The 13,239-nt window shown below is 36.5% G+C and overlaps 1 protein-coding gene and 1 pseudogene across 1 annotated transcript in view; one reads left to right on the plus strand and one right to left on the minus strand.

Annotated features, from left to right (window-relative positions):
• NDUFAF2 (NADH:ubiquinone oxidoreductase complex assembly factor 2) overlaps window positions 1-13,239 on the plus strand; it is a 136,211-nt gene that overhangs the window by 3,224 nt on the left and 119,748 nt on the right. The window lies entirely within an intron of this gene.
• Window positions 4,770-5,306, minus strand: LOC114224666 (divergent paired-related homeobox pseudogene; annotated as a pseudogene).

The raw sequence follows: 13,239 nt of genomic DNA on the forward strand, positions 1-13,239 counted from the left end.
AGTTGGCATTTTAAATAAAAAGATGTTAACATATTATTATTGAAAGTTTGCTTGCTCTGTGGAAGATTGCTTAGTAAAAGATGCCCCAAATAAACTTTTGTCTAGAAATTTCCTTTGATATTGCACCCTTTTTATTTATACTATCTCTGAGTTTTTATACATCTGGTTCCATTTATCTCATGTTTCAAAACGAGTTCCCTTCCTAAGGTAAATTCTTGTATACTTAATTCTGACTAGAACGTCTTTGAACCTTGTTTTATTATTTTCATCTTTATCTTTTGCACATTTATTAAACATCTGCACCCAGTTAAAACTAGCAAGTTTATTACTGAAAGACTATTTTGAGTTGTTAATTTCCTAATGGACATTGTGAATGTCCAAATTTGGGAAGGAAGGTGAATATCGTGCATAATTTGCAAAAAACAAAGTTTGGAGTATTGTGTTTGGCTCTGGATACCACACTTTAGGAGAGATGACTGAAAATCTAGAGTGTTCAGACAGGAGTAGTTATGAAGATGAAAATTTCTCAAAATTGTATCTATGACTATTAGCTATGAATTTTGAGGAAATTTATCCTGTGAAGAGAAGATTTAGGAGCAGCTTCAGATATTTGGAAGATTGTTGTATAGAAAAGGATTAGGTTCATCTATGCAGCCCTTTAAATCAGAACTTAGATCAGAGGGGAGATGTTTACCTTTTTTGAAGAAATAACTTTCAGCCTATTAGAGTCATGCTAGAAAAGGAAGAGAGTGCCTTGTGTTTAATTGTAGCTGAGAGAATTTGGGGAGATAAGGAGCTGGACACATTTGATCAGCACCTTGAATGATAAATAAAATTTCAGAAAGAGTGGTTGAAGAGCATTCCCAGTCAGGGCTAGGAAGGGATAGGAAATACCACAGAAAGTAGAAGGTAGTCCCATGCTGGTAGGCTTCAGTGGAGAAGAGCTAGAGAAAGCTGTTTTAGTGAGGGGGTTGACAGGGTCAAATACTAAATGGCCTTGAATACTGTGAGTTTGAAGTTTGCACTTTATTCTCTAGCTGGTAGGTAGCCATTGAAAAGCTTGTGACATGATCAGAGCTCTTAAAGAAATGACCCGAAGCCCTGTAGAAGGTGAGCTAGAGGGGAGAGGGAGGAGCTGAAATACTATTTGGTGGGAGCATTGCTAGATTGACTGTGATTCTGGAAAGAGATCTTAGTAGACTCAAATGATGGGAATGGAAAGAAATGTTTTGTTTTGTTTTTCAAAGATTTTTTTTATTCACTTGAGACAGAGAGAGAGCATGAGCAGGGGAAGAGGGAGAGGGAAAAGCAGACTTCCCGCCGAGCAGGGAGCCCAAAGCGGGACTTGATCCCAGGACCCTGAGATCATGACCCAAGCTGAAGGCAGACGCTTAACCATCTGAGCCACCCAGGTGCCCGGAAAAGTTTTGATTTAGCAAAACTTTTGCACTTGATAATTACTTAGATTGGTGGAACGGGAAAGAAAAGATGAGAGGCCAAAGGTGATTTTGTTTCAATTCTGGAGAGCCTGTGGATTATGATGTACAGATTCATGCAAATAAAGGCTTAAGAGGGACAAATGCAAATAGAGAAGTAGGCTTTAGGGTGGGTTGGTAAAAGAGTAAGTGGAATTTGTTAGAATAGGACAGCTGTATAATCAGGCAGTTATATACTCAGATCTGCAGTTCCAAAGATGTTAGTGATTAAAATGCAGATTTGGAAGCCACCTTTATATAGGTGATCCCTAAAACTGTAGGGATATTTGAATTCACGTAGGGAGAGAGTAATCATAAGATGAGATTAAGAGGCAGATATATGGGAACACTGTCATTTCAGGGGCTTCCCATTCAAGGAGGAATATACCCACACTACCTGGCTGACATTCATGACCTTTGAGTCCATCCTGAAAGTGACGTTTGTCTATAATCTAATCTTTAGATCAATAATTTTGTAAGAAGCGTAGATATTTAATGCTGTTAGAACTGAAAGCTTACATGATTTTTACCAGGGACCTGAATCAGACAATTGTTATTTAATTGTAGTTATTTTAATTTTCAGCACCCAGAAAAAAATAAATTAAAACTTGATTGAACAAAGCTATTTAGAGGTTATATTTAGACTGTTACTTTTCGTGATACCGAGCTTCAGTTGATGTTCCCAAAACAGAATTGGTTGGGGGCAAGGCAGGGATAGCAACGGACAGTAGATAACAGTGATGCCTTCTTTCAGAATCCGGGATAGAAGATAGATTTATTTTTGGAATACATTTTTAAAAAAACTGTAAAAACCCTCATTAGGGCTTTTTTTGCATGGTGAATTGTTTACACTAGGCTATTAGCAGTGATTTTCAAATTGTCATATTTTAATAATTAGGAAATAAATCTATTCAACTTCAACATTTTAATAGAAAATGTTACATTCTAAAGGAATTTTTTCATTTTGTTCTCAATTTTTTAATGAAGCATTATTTGTACATTTATGAGAATTGTGAGCAAAGAAAAATTTGTGCTAAAGTTTTCATGAAAGCATTTACTGCCAGATAATATTTTGTATACTTTCTAATTTATATGGGTATATTTAGATTCACATGTATTTGGATTATCAGTGTGTCAAACACATTATTTATAATAACATTTCCTGAATTTTATATATTAAGCTTTTGGTTAAAAAAAAAAAGTCCTTTAAATACTGAGTGTTCAAACACTTTTGAGAAGCCAGTTCAGAAGAGGTATAGACCAAACTTTAAAAGTAATAATTTTAAATTGAGGTTTGTCGATCTAAAATTGAATTTTATTTAAAATTGAAGGGTATTTTGTATCAGTTCTATATGCTTCCTTTTTTTTAAAAGAATGTTATAGTAATTTGATTTAACCTTTTGTTCTAACCAGAGAATCACTTCTGTTTTATTTATTTATCCTTTTATTTAATTTTAACTATTGAGCTAAGAAATATTTCCAGACATAAAAAGTAGAGAAAATGAGGGGTGCCTGGGTGGGTCAGTTAACTGAGTGTGGAACTCTTGGTTTGGTTTTGGCTTAGGTCTGTGATCTCAGGGTCATGAGGTCCAGCCCTTTCTCAGACTCTGGGCTCAGTGGGGAGTCTTCTTGGGATTTTCTCCCTCTCCTTCCCTTTCTGCCCCTCCCCCTGTGCATATTCAGGCTCTCCTCTCTCTCAAATAAATAAATAAAATCTTTAAAAATAAAAGTAGGGGGCACCTGAGTGGCTCAGTCGGTTAAGTGTCTGCATTTGGCTCAGGTCATGATCCCAGGACCCTGGGATCAAGCCCTGCATCAGGCTCCTTACTCAGTAGGGAGCCTGCTTCTCCCTCTCCCTTGGCCTGCTGCTCCCCCTGCTTGTGCTCTTTCGCTCACATGTTCTCTCTCTCAAATCAGTAATTAAAATCTTAAAAAAAAAAAGTAGAGAAAATGATAAAACAAACCTCCATGTACCCATCATTTGCTTTCCCAGATAACAACTCATGGCTAAATTTTATTTTCTCCCTGGCTCTACTCATCTTTCCTCTTATTTTGAAGCAAATACTAAATATGATGTCAGTTTACTTGTAAACATCTTAGATTATGTCTCTGAAACACAAGGCTCCACTTTTTAAATATGACAGTAATCATCATCTCGTATAGAAATCAACAATTCCTTAACATCATCAAATATCCTTTTTGTCACATTTCCTTGATTGTCCCTGGTCTTGTTGATTGATTGATTTGTTGACTTATTTTTGCAATTTATATAAATTTAGCTCCAATCTCTATATTATAATTGCTAATATGTTTTTAAGTCTCTTGAAATTTGTAAGTTCTCTTTTTATGTTGATTCCCCCCCACCCCCTGCTTTCACACACAGACCCCTGCTTTTTTGGGAGTGGGTGTTGAAAGAAAGTAACTTTTCTTTTTAAATGATGGCATGAATACATTTATATTTGTTGTAGTAAGTGATTTATTTAGTCTTACTTTAGTCATCTTATTTTTTATGCTTTCTGTTGGTTATGTTTTCTTATTCCTGACTACCCTCCTTAGATGACTTTTGCAACATATCCCTTATTTTACTTGAAAGTGATTGTACCAAGGGATACCTATATTAATGCTGTATGCCTGTGGCTTCTCATAGGGCTCTGGTCAAATTTTTCTGGGAGAGCTATACTCATTACTCAGGATGCTTCACTTTTAGCTTCTGCAAATAGAAATCTTAAGAATGTCATATCAGGTCAGATTTTCTTTTTGACCTTTGATCTCAGACCTGCTGCTTTTTTTTTTTTTTTTAGTCTCATTGTATATATTTATTGAGATATAATTTAAAAATTGTCTCCAGCTTTACTGAGATACAAGTGTAAGGTGTATGATGTGTTGATTTGATACATTTATATATTGCAAAATGGTTACTGCCGTGGCATTAGCTGACGCTTCCGTCCTGTCACGTGATTGTTTTGTGTGTGTGTGTGTGTGTGTGTGTGTGTGTGTGTGTGTGTGTGTGTGTGTGGTGTATGTTATACAATATTACAGTTCTGTGTCTTTGGATGAATTTATACATGCAGGTTCCTGCCATCCGAATTACAACATGAAACATCCCCATCGCAATAGTTTATTGAGTGACTCTTGCCACTTAGTTCCACCCCACGGGCACTTGTGGGTCTTTTTTTCTTTTCACGGAGCCCGTTTCTGAAATGCCTCCATGTTGCGCAGATCCCGACTCTGTCTCTCGTCTGGAATCATTGTGAATCGTTACAGTAGGTGACCTTTTGTGTCTGGCTTTGCTCACTAAGTTCTTTGTGGAGTTGAAGAACCCAAAGAATTAGCAGTGAAGCTTGTGGAAAGAATTTGGGATTCCGTAATGGGACATAGGGAGTAGATATTAGGACCTCGGCAGCAGCTGAAATGGACTATTTTGTGGCCAAAAAAATGGTCTGGGAGAGCCTTAAAATTGGAGCATATGCTGAGTTGGAAGGAAGGAATGGGGTGATCTGTATAAACCAGGGAAGCAGGGTAGGCACCATCGGGGGCTCCTGGAGCGGCATCCGTGTATCTCTTGGAAGAGCTGGTCTTGACTTCCACCCCAGCTAATTGCTGTTGTTTGGCTTTCCTGATTTTTGCTCTGTGGTTCTTGAACCAAACCTGCAGTACGGTGGGATGTATCTCCAGTTTCGAGGCCATTTCTTTCAGAAGGCTGGGAGCGGGGTGTGGGTTCTTGCTGAACAGGAATTCCAAATCTGCTAGTTGTTTCTCAGGGAACATGGTTCGTTTCCCTTGTGAATGTTTCTGATCCTTTCCTTTAGAAAGGTCCCCTGCGCCTGCCATCCCATCTAGCTGCGGGTCCCCATGCTCTGGTCCTGTGTCTTACTTTTTTTATTTTTAACCATTTTTTTTGCCCTGTGCTCTCAGGCCTGTTGCTCTAAGCTTGGGGTTTTCTCAGAATTTTTTGGGGGGAAAAAACTTACAGAGATTCTTCCAATGTGGCTTGTATGTCTGCTAGCTCATAAGCCGGTAAGCATTCCTAAATTTGCCTTCCAGCTCATCCTGTACCATTCATTAATTTCTCATGTAACAAATATTTAGTCAGCACTGCTGTATACAAAACATACCTGTTTTATGTATTTCAGGTCTGTTTGCCTCAGTTTCTGGTCTTTTGATGTAGCTTCATCCCCCACTTATATTTTGAAAGATAAACGAGGTAAACAATTAATGGCCATTTTATTATTTTTTTTTAAAGATTTTATTTTTAAGTAATCTTTACACTCAACGTGGGACTCAAACCTACAACCCCAAGATCAAGAGTGGCACACTGCACCGACTAAGCCAGCCAGGTGCCCCAATCAATGGCTGTTTTAAACTGAAGTTTTTTCCTCCATTTTGTTCTCAATTTAGCATAGCCTTCAGTCATTTTAGTAATGGTCACATTAATGATAACTACCATTCATCAAGTGCTAACTCTAATTCATGTCTTTACAACACCCATATAACTACGGATTATTATCCTCTTCTTCAACATGAGGTGATTGTTTCATTTCTGAATACTTAAATAAGCTTCATGTATACATGTTTGGGTACAGAGTAGGTATTCACAAAACAGCTGTTCAATGAATTGAGATATTTATGGATCCAGAATTATAATAACAAAAACAAAGCAAAATTTTAAAAACCACAGGAAATGATGTTGTTTTATAAAATCTTAAAACAGGTGATTAAAGGATATATGCTTTTTATTTATGATGAATGGCCAAATTATTCTTCACGGTCTAAAATGCCCTCATTAGAAATAAGCGTATCTTTTCCATAACTTTTCTAATGTGGTTCCAGTTGGACTTAGCTTAGTCCGTGATCTTCCAAACTTAGTTTTATTACTAGCCTCAAACTTCTGTTAAGATACCCAGTCTTATTTTTTTCCCTTAAGGGTGAATATATCATCATCTGATAATCCAAAACCTGCATCATCTAGTGTTAAATATAATTACAGAGTTGCTTTGTTTTTGATGATGTTGCCTCAACCTGTTTGTATTTAGTATTTAAATATACTAAAAACTATAATGAATTAGTACTTGGTTAAGATGTTGTTATTAAGAACCAGACAAATCACATGGTCAGAATTATTAAATAAGGTGTGTCTTGATTTTGAAGGTAATCGGAAGATCATGGTACAACTCTTTAAGGTAGATAGTCTAACATTTGGGAAATAACGAAAACATTTCAAGTTTTTCCAGCAGGTGGCAGGATTGTTTAAAATATTTGTAGGGTGCCAGTTTATTAAACATTTTTTCTTTGAGCTGATTTGAATGAAGCATCTTTTCTCTAAAATAATTGGATTTAGGGGCACCTGGATGGCTCATTGGGTTAAGCGTCTGACTCTTGGTTTCAGCTCAAGTCATGATCTCCGGGTCCTGGGAAAGAGCCCTGTGTGGCTCTGTGCTCAGTGGGGAGTATTCTCCCTCTCTTGCTTCTCCCCCATTCCTCCATAAATAAATAAGTAAATCTTAAAAATAAATAAAATAAAATAATTGGATTTATATTTTTTCCTCTAAATAAACCCTGCACTGCTGCTTTATAAACTGCTAACTCTTAAGGATTTTAAAATGACACTGAATTTTTCCTAGTCAGTAATGAACAACGATATAAATGGCAATTATGTTTTGAAGAATTGACCAAAAATTTAAAAAATCATACATATAATTTTTAGAATAGGAAGTGATATTCTGTCTTAAGTTGTCAGAGATCACAATGTAATCATTACCAGGGACATCATCAAATTGATAGAATACCCTAAAATGTTTTATATTAGCTAAATTAAGTTTTTTGTTTAGGGATATCTAGAAGAAATTGAACTTACTTTAAAATACCTTGTCGAATATAAAGTAACAATTATAAACTTTATATAGGTTGTCTCAGGGTGATCTGAAGGTTGGATTTTTAATTTTCTGATCTTCATTTTATTTTATTTTTTTAAAGGTTTTACTTATTTATTTATTTGCCAGAGAGAGGGAGAGTACACACAGGGGGAGCGGCAGACAGAGTGAAAGGCAGGCTCCCCGCTGAGCAAGGAGCCCGACGTGGGACTCGATCCCAGGCCCTGAGATTATGACCGGAGCTGAAGGCAGACGCTTAACCATCTGAGCCACCCAGGCGCCCTCTCATCTTCATTTTAATATTTCACTCCTTAATTGTGTTTTCTTCTGAGATTATTTCAGTTGCTTACTGAAATCCCTACTTTTGCTTGTGTCTGCATTCCATGTACTTGAGCACTGAATTGTATTTTGGTGAACAGAGAATACCAAAGTTTTCCCTGTAGTCCTTGATTGCATTCCTGCCCCATACCAGTAGAACCACATCTGTGTCATACTTTGATCTATAAGAAGAACAGAATGAAATGTCACAGTCCTACGTGTTAGTCCTTTATACTGGCTTTAAAATGAACGTAAGCATCCTTAATCTTGAATTCTGTCTTTCCCTGCCAGGGAAATACAGGATTTTTGTTTGTTTGTTTTTTAGCCAAAACAGAAACTAATAGTGGAAGAGTGACCAGACTATATTATATCTGTTTCTAAGTGAGGCTGAAAATATGTAATAGAAAAGAATCATTTGTCCTCTTTTGCTTTGAAGATTTTATAATTGCTTTACATTAAGAATAGTAATGGCAATAATGATAATTGGTATTAAATACTGTGGATTAGGCACTATTCCTAGCACTTGTCATGATTCGCTGTACTTGTGGAAGAATTATAACAAATAAGGAAAATAACATATCCTTTGTTGATTTGTCAGCGTTAGTGATGAGAACTCCATTTGTATTAACATATTTGTGCAAAAGCCAGTTTCTCTGTGTCAGTTTAAATCAGATGGAACTGTTAACTTTTCTTACTTAGGCCTGTCCCTTTACAGAGTACTACTTTGTTCAGCAATTCATTTCAGCTGCTATTTTAAAATTTTCTAAGTGTTTCTCTGCAAGAATTACAAAATTGAGTTAACATGCTTGCTTTTGAGAGTTGACAATGGGATTGAATAGAGAATTCTCTTCAGAATCATAGTACAGACTTCATTATATCATTGTTAGAATAAATTTCCATTTTAAACAATGACTTAGAAATATATATAATTTTTTTAAAATTAGTTTTGTCATTTTAACACAGAAGCAGCTCTTTCTTTCATCTTTATTGCCTTTGCTGTGACTGGTGCTTCCATCTTGTGGTCCAATTGACAAATTGCACCCTTTGCAGCAATCTAATTAAAACTTTCTCTCCCCACCCCCCCCAGCTGAGTATATCATTTAAAGTTACTTATTTTCTGCGCTTTGTTTATTAAAAGCATAAAAGCATAACTCTTTTTTTTCGAGGTTTTATTTAAATTCCAGTTAGTTAACAGATAATGTAATACTGGTTTCAGGAGTAGAATTTAGTGATTGATCACTTACAGATAAAACACAGTGCTCCTTGTAACAAATGCCCTCCATAACACCCATCACCCATTTAGCCCATCCCCTCACTCACCTCCCCTCCAGCAACCCTCAGTTCGTTCTCTATAGTTAGGAGTCTCTTATGGTTTGTCTCCCTGTCTGTTTTTATCTTATTTTTCCTTTCCTTCCCCTGCGTTTATCTGTTTTGTTTCTTAAATTCCGCATATGAGTGAGATCATATGGTATTTGTCTTTCTCTCATGGACTGACTTCACTTAGCATAATGCTCTCTAGCTCCATGCATATCGTAGCAAATGGCAAATGGCAAGCTTTCGTTCTTTTTTATGGTTCAGTAACATTCCATTGTGTGTGTGTGTGTGTGTGTGTGTGTATGTACATACCACATCTTCTTTATCCATTCATCAGTAGATGGACATTTGGGCTCTTTCCATAATTTGGCTATTGTTGATAATGCTGCTATAGACATCAGGGTGCATGTATCCCTTCAAATTAGTGTTTTTGTATCCTTTGGCTAAATATGTAGTAGTGCAATTGCTGGATTGTAAGGTAGTTCTATTTTTAACTTCTTGATGAACCTCTATACTGCTGCACCAGCTTGCAGTCCCACCAACAGTGTAAGAGGGTTCCCCTTTCTCTGCATCCTCACTAACATCTGTTGTTTCCTGTGTTGTTAATTTTAGCCATTCTGACAGATGTGAGGTAGTATCTCATTGTACTTTCGATTTGTATTTCCCCAATGGGGAGTGATGTTGAGCAACATTTCATGTGTGTTAGCCATCTGGATGTCTTCTTTGGAAAATGTTTATTCATCTCTTCTACCCATTTTTTAACTGGATTATTTGGGTTTTTATTTTTTATTTTTTAAAGATTTTATTTATTTATTTGATAGAGAGGGAACACAAGCAGGGGGAGTGGGAGAGGGAGAAGCAGGCTTCCTGTGGAGCAGGGAGCCCAATGCGGCGCTCAATCTGAGGTCATGGGATCATGACCTGAGCCAAAGGCAGACGCTTAAAGACTGAGCCACCCAGGCGCCCCTTATTTGGGTTTTTAGGTGTTGAGTTTGCTAAGTGCTTTATAGATTTTTGGGTATAAACCCTTTATCAGATATGCCGTTTGCAAATATTTTCTCCCATTCCAAAGGTTGCCTTTTAGTTTGTTTTTTTTTTTAAGATTTTATTTATTTATTTGACAGAGACAGAGATAGCAAGAACAGGAACACAAGCAGCGGGAGTCGGAGAGGGAGAGCAGGCTTCCCTCCAAGGAGGGAGCCCGATGTGGGACTCGATCCCAGGACACCCTGGGATCATGACCTGAGCCGAAGGCAGACGCTTAATGACTGAGCCACCCAGGCGCCCTGCCTTTTAGTTTTGTTGATTGTTTCCTTTGCTATGCAGAAGCTTCTTATCTTGATGCAGTTCCAATAGTTCATTTTTGCTTTTGTTTCCTTTGCTTCTGGAGACGTATCCAGTAAGAAGTTGCTACAGCCAATGTCAAAGAGGTTGCTGTCTGTGTTCTCCTGTAGTATTTTGGTGGCTTCCTCTCTCACATTTAGGTCTTTCATCCATTTTGAGTTTATTTTTGTGTATGGTATACGAAAGGAGTCCAGTTTCATTCTTTTGCATGTTGCTGACAAGTTTTTCCAACACCATTTGTTAAAGAGACTGTCTTTTCTCCATTGGATATTCTTTCCTGCTTTGTCAAAGATTAGTTGACCATAGAGTTGTGGGTTCATTTCTGGGTTTTCTAATCTGTTCCATTGATCTATATGTCTATTTTTCTGCCAGTACCATACTGTCTTGATCACTACCACTTTGTAATATAACTTGAAGTCAGGAATCATAATGCCTCCTTTGCTTTGCTTTCCTTTTTCAAGATTGCTTTGGCTAGTCAGGGTCTTTTGTGGTTCCGTACAAATTTTAGGATTTGTTTGTTCTAGCTCTGAAAAATGCTGGTGTTATTTTGATAGGGATTGCATTAAATGTATAAATTGCTTTGGGTGGTATAGACATTCTAACAATATTTGTTCTTCTAATCCATGAGCATGGAATGTTTTCCCATTTCTTTGTGTCATCTTCAGTTTCTTTCGTAAATGTTTTATGTTTTTCAGGTACAGATATTTTACCTCTTTGGTTAGACTTATTTCTAGGTATCATACTGGTTTTGGTGCAGTTGTAAATGGAACTGATTCCTGATCTCTTGTTCTGCTGCTTCATTATTGGTTTATAGAAATGCCACAGATTTATGTATGTTGATTTTGTATCCTGCAACCTTACTAAATTCATGTATTAGTTCTAACAATTTTTTGGTGGAGTCTTTTGGGTTTTCTACATAGAGTATCATGTTTGTGAAGAGTGAAAGTTTGACTTCTTCCTTGCTGATTTGGATGCATTTTATTTCTTTATGCTTTCTGATTACTGAGGGTAGGACTTCCAGTACAATATTAATAGTGGTGAGAGTGGACATCCCTGTCTTTTTCCTGACCATGGTGGAAAAGCCCTTAGTTTTTCCTCATTGAAGATGATATTAACTGTGGGTTTTTCATATATGGCCTTTATGATGTTGAGGTATGTTCCCTCTATCCCTACTTTGTTGAGGGTTTTTATCATGAATTGATGTTGTACTTTGTCAAATGCTTTTTCTTCATCTATTGGGAGGATCATATGGTTCTTATCCTTCTTTTGTTAATGTGGTATATGACGTTGATTGATTTGCAAATATTGAATCACCTTTGCAACCCGGGAATAAATCCTCTTGATCATGGTGAATGATTCTTTTAATATACTGTTGGATTTGATTTGCTAGTATTTTGTTGAGAATTTTTGCATCCATGTTCCCCTGGGTTATTGCCTTGTAGTTCTCTTTTTTAGTGAATTCTTTGGTTTTGGAATCAGGGTAACGCTTGCCTCATAGGATGAGTTTAGATGGTTTCCTTCCATTTATATTTTTTGGAATAGTTTGAGAAGACTAGGTATTAACTCTTCTTTAAATGTTTGGTAGAATTCCCCTGTGAAGTCAGCTGGCCCTGGACTTTGGGATTATTGATTCAGTTTCTTTGCTGGGTATTGGTGTTCAAGTTTTCTATTTCTTCCTGTTTCAGTTTTGGTAGTTTATATGTTTCTAGAAATTTATCCATTTTCTTCCAGATTGTCCAATTTGTTAGTATATAATTTTTCATAGTATTCTTTTATAATTGTTTGTATTTCTGTGGTGTTCGTTGTTATTTTCCCCCTCTCATTTGTAATTTTATTTTTATGGATCCTTTCACTTTTCTTTTTGATTAATCTGGCTAGGGATTTATCACTTGTATTAATTTTTTCCAAGAACCAGCTTCTGGTTTCATTGATCTGTTCTACTATTTTTTTAGTTTCTGTATCATTTATTTCTGCTCTGATCTTTATCACTTCCCTTCTTCTGCTGGCTTTAGGCTTTGTTCTAATTTTTCTAGCCCCTTTAGGTGTAAAGTTAGGTTGTTTATTTGAGATATTTTTTGCTTCTTGAGGTAGGCCTATATTGCTATATCCTTCCCTCTTAGGACTGCTTTTGCTGCATCCCAAAGGTTTTGGACCATCATGTTTTCATTTTCATTTGTTTCCATGTATTTTTTTATTTCTTCTTTAATTTTCTGGTTGACCCATTCATTCTGTAGTAGCATGTTCTTTAACCTCCATGTATTTGTGCTCTTCCCAAATTTTTTCTTGTTGTTGACTACAATTTTCATAGCTTTGTGGTCAGAAAATATGCATGCTGTGATCTCAGTCTTTTTGTACTTGCTGAGGCCTGATTTGTGACCTAGTATGTGATCTCTTCTGGAGAATGTCCCTAGTATGTGATCTGTTCTGGAGAATGCACTTAAAAAGAATGGATTGTGCTGCTTTAGGATGAAATGTTTTCTTTTTTTTTTTTAAGATTTTATTTATTTATTTGACAGAGAGAGACACAGTGAGAGAGGGAACACAAGCAGGGAGAGTGGGAGAGGGAAAAGCAGGCTTCCCACTGAGCAGGGAGCCTGTGGGACCCGATCCCAGGACTCTGGGACACTTAATGACTGAGCCACCCAGGCACCCCAAGAAAAGTATTCTTTTTGCAAAATTTGAGGTCTTAATCAAATTTTCTAAGGATTTTTTTAATCTTTGATTAATATTCATTATCTTTTGAATCACCTTTCATGTTTTAGTCTTTATTAGTCTATCTCAGATACCTCAATTAGAAATTAATTTTTTTGTGATTTTACATTACTTTCATAGACTTCATGAAGCTATCTGTTTCAAGATTTGCAATTTCACTTTGCATTCAACTAATGCTGTATTTGTAAACATTGGAAAATTAGAGA

The sequence above is a fragment of the Eumetopias jubatus genome, unplaced genomic scaffold (assembly GCF_037043125.1).
Source record: "Eumetopias jubatus isolate StellerSeaLion01/CBP00866 unplaced genomic scaffold, mEumJub1_p1.0 scaffold_5, whole genome shotgun sequence".
Classification (NCBI taxonomy): domain Eukaryota; kingdom Metazoa; phylum Chordata; class Mammalia; order Carnivora; family Otariidae; genus Eumetopias; species Eumetopias jubatus.